The sequence below is a fragment of the Hermetia illucens genome, chromosome 4 (genome assembly GCF_905115235.1).
Source record: "Hermetia illucens chromosome 4, iHerIll2.2.curated.20191125, whole genome shotgun sequence".
NCBI classification, from domain to species: Eukaryota; Metazoa; Arthropoda; class Insecta; order Diptera; family Stratiomyidae; genus Hermetia; species Hermetia illucens.
This window is the reverse complement of record NC_051852.1, coordinates 144,058,359-144,062,022: the sequence shown is the minus strand read 5'-3', so window position 1 is coordinate 144,062,022 and position 3,664 is coordinate 144,058,359.

The window sequence follows — 3,664 nt, the reverse complement described above, 5'->3', positions numbered from 1 at the left end:
GCTTTGCGGGTGGCGTCTGCTTATCATACTGTTTGATAACCAGTCATAAGGTGTCGGAGAGTGATCTTCGTTGCCCTCCTTGTCAAGGAGCGTCTAGCTATCTACTGGCGAAAGGGGTGAAAGCTTGAGAGAGGTGGTTGCCCGGGAAGAACATCAACGAATCTCTTGGCGAAATGAGCCAAGAGGCAGATGGACTACGCAGCTTATCGGCAATTTCGACCCATGGCTGAACCGAACGCACGGTGAGATTGATTATTTCTTTAGCCAACTTCTAAGCGAGCATGGAGGTTTGCAGTCTTACCTGCACAGGATTGGAAAGACGATACCTCCTGATTATGTGTTTGTCTCTTGTAAAAGGTGGGACGGCTTTCGTCAGTAGCTTATTGCAGAAACTGGGAAGCTCCCTCCAGACAACATTGTTACATAGATTCTGAAAAGCGCTGAAAATAGGAGTCGTGTTTCGCATAATGTTCGGGCTCTTGTTATTGCGAAGAAGATTGAACTCGATCGGCGAAGGGATTGAATTAACAACTTCCTTTCTCCGCTTCCCTCCTATTGGTGAAAGCGATTCCCAGACTTGAACGCTCCCAAAGCCGGGACAGCAGGAGGGCGAGCCTGAAGTAATGTGTCAAACGGTATTTAGTTGGTAGTCCGACAGCGTACTGGGGGAGACCAACACTCTGTGCGTAAATGCAATCACCTAACCCTTGATGCGTCCCAGGATTATTTTAGCCAATATCTTTGTGACGACCGCAGGCACGCAGATACCCCTCCAGTTGTCACACTCAAAACATGTGCCCTTTTTTGGAGTTGGAGTCTTAACTTTCACCTCTCTGTGAAAGTTACCAGATTCCAAGGATTTCAGCATCACGCAAATGAATGTAAGCTATCATTAGCTGGTGAACCTTTTAGGGCCAATGTCAACGCCTCTCTTGTTACGCACATTCAGAAGACAACTCCTAAATCTAGTGCTCGTTGATCAATTGAAACTCAACTGACCTTATGGCAGGCTGTGTGCTCGAAAAATATGCCACCAATAACGAGGCGGTGGAAGTTGCAAAAATCCATGAACCTCCTACCATTACTGTTGCGGTCGCCAAGAGTTTGTTTCCCCATCACATGTCCGAGCAAGTTGTTATTAAATCCCACCTTGGCATTCAGATCGTCCAACATGATCACAATGTCACCTTTAGAAAGCCTTCCCTGAACTGCGTTTAATTGCTCGTAGAATGTATCCGTACCGCACCATATCGGGAATCTTCGTTGGTGCATAGCATTGTACAATTGTGACAGATCTTAGGTTAGACTGGAATCTTGCAGTCAGAAGTTTGTCAAAAACCGGCTCCCAGCGCAAGAGAGCGCACTTTGCGGTAGCCGTCAGAAGCAACCCGACATCAGATTCGCGTCTGCTCCCACTTGACTCTTCAAAGTACAAAAGCACGTCCCAATAGTGTGGAAAAAGGGGGAGGAGCACTCTCTAGAGTCCCACCATCTTACTTCTCTTAGATCCAGAATGTCTGGCTGATATTGCTGGAATTCTCGCCCAAGGTGGAGAAAGTGAGCATTCTGTGCACACACGCTACCAATGACGAGCAGTGCGCGCACATCCCTGAGACCAATCATAGCCCGTTTTGATAACCACAGGTCATTGGGGTGAGGTTAGTCCTTGTCTGAGATGCAAGAAAGTTTCCAAACTAGCAGGTTGCTAACCCACAAATTTATATCCCTCTTATGACTTTCTTATGACAAGCATGGACGACTTTGAGTGTATTTTTAAGCCCCAAATTACAGGGTACAGGCACTTGATTTTCCGATCACTCCACTGCTTGCTAGAGTCAAACTGGGGGTACTAGGTAAACATGTCTTCGGGGACCTGAAAGAGTTCTCTAGGGGCAGACCGCGGGAGCTGCTACCCTTTGCGAATGCTAGGGGCTGGCTCTGAGGGTCTTAAATGGCTGGATTCAACTCACTTTGTGCTTATCACAGCAGTTATGGTCTTACAAGTCGGAAGCACTAAAAGGGCTCGCCACAGCGTTAATTAGTCCCTAGGAGCAGACACTGATGGATATCTACTTAAAAGACGAAAGTGGCAGTATATAGGTCACGTATTAAAAAAGAATGACAGCTTCTTTGAGGGCCAAAGTGTTTCACCTGCGGAGGGTTTGTTATACTGTATCTACCCCCCCAACATATGCAGTGAACTTTCTTGCCTAAATAAGGCTCTTCAGATAATAACACGCATTGAAACTTTTATAAGCTGTAATTGTAATGTCTAATATGATCATCAGTGATAACAGGCTGCAAGCAATATTTCTTGTCCACATAAGGCGTAAATTAATATCAAAATGCAATAGCTTACGGTTGATGACTTTCCGACAACTTTCAAACTCATTTAGCACTACTTTCCAGGAAAACCGAAATTTGATATCTTCTTCAAAGAACTTTGCCGGCGAGAATAATTGATACAATACTTCTTTGCCATCTATCTGGCATATTAGCCAATTTCATGTCCGCCAGTAGTTAATCTTGACACATTGCCGAACTGCTGGCTAGAAGCTACCTAACACCACAACCTAATTCCCCACCTCCTTTACGGTGTATCTTTTCAGTTTCTTACCAAACGTTCGAACTGTAACAACTTTCGTGTTACAAATTGAAAGTGTGTACAGGAAATTGTGCAACTTGAGACGAAGATGATTGCCTCCCCGGCCTTATGAGTTGGGGCGAGAAAAGGACTGGAATCTAAAATAACAATGACATGGGTTGAATTTAAGGTGGTTAACGCTCAGCCTGAGACAGACAAGTAGAAAGCAAACAACTTTTCACAAAACTTGGTACCACAGAGTGTACTTTGGTGAAAGTTTTCAGCCGGATGTTGTGTAGTGTGTTGTGTATCGTCCTGGAGCTGTACAAGCATAGCACAGGCTGCAGGGGGCTCCGATAATGGATGGTGGGAGATTTGCAACAATATATTGCTGGCTGAGTGCAGGAGGCTGGAGCTCAGAATAATCTTCAGTGGTGGCCGCCCCTACTCGGAGTTGTGCATGCAAAATTGCTTTGACCCGGGCTCCGATCAAATGCCTACAGATCCGGAAATATTGAGTTGCTGTTAGGGCTGAAGTGTTGCATTACATATCAGAATAGCTTTGCATACCTATTGTGTCGGTAATTGGTTGAGATGCAGGTTCAATGGAATTATCATCCCTTTGTCCTGCTTTTCAGTCATTCCATATCTATTTTCAGTGTTTATATATTAGAGGAGTCACCCACCTAAATGTGTGGTCCATGCAACCTATTAACATACTCAAGTCTATTTTGTGGATATGTCCTTAATTTTCAATTTAATTTGGTTTTTGACTCCCTCAACGAGCAGCCTCATCAAAGGGCGGTAGGTCCACAGTTTATTATACCTTCAGCATTACCACGATAATGCTCCCTAGACAGGGTTTAGTGTATCCTCAAATATTCACTTACATCCGTGTCTTATGAACACACACCCGAATTTCTCGGAAAGTCAGCTCACAAGACCTGTAAGGATTTGGGGTGGTGTTTGCAGAGAGCGGGAGTTCCTTTGAAATGTCTTATGGCTTCTATGCAAACGTGATTCTATGCTGAAACCTGCTGGAACCCAGGCCAACCCTTACAATTATGTGTTGTAAATATT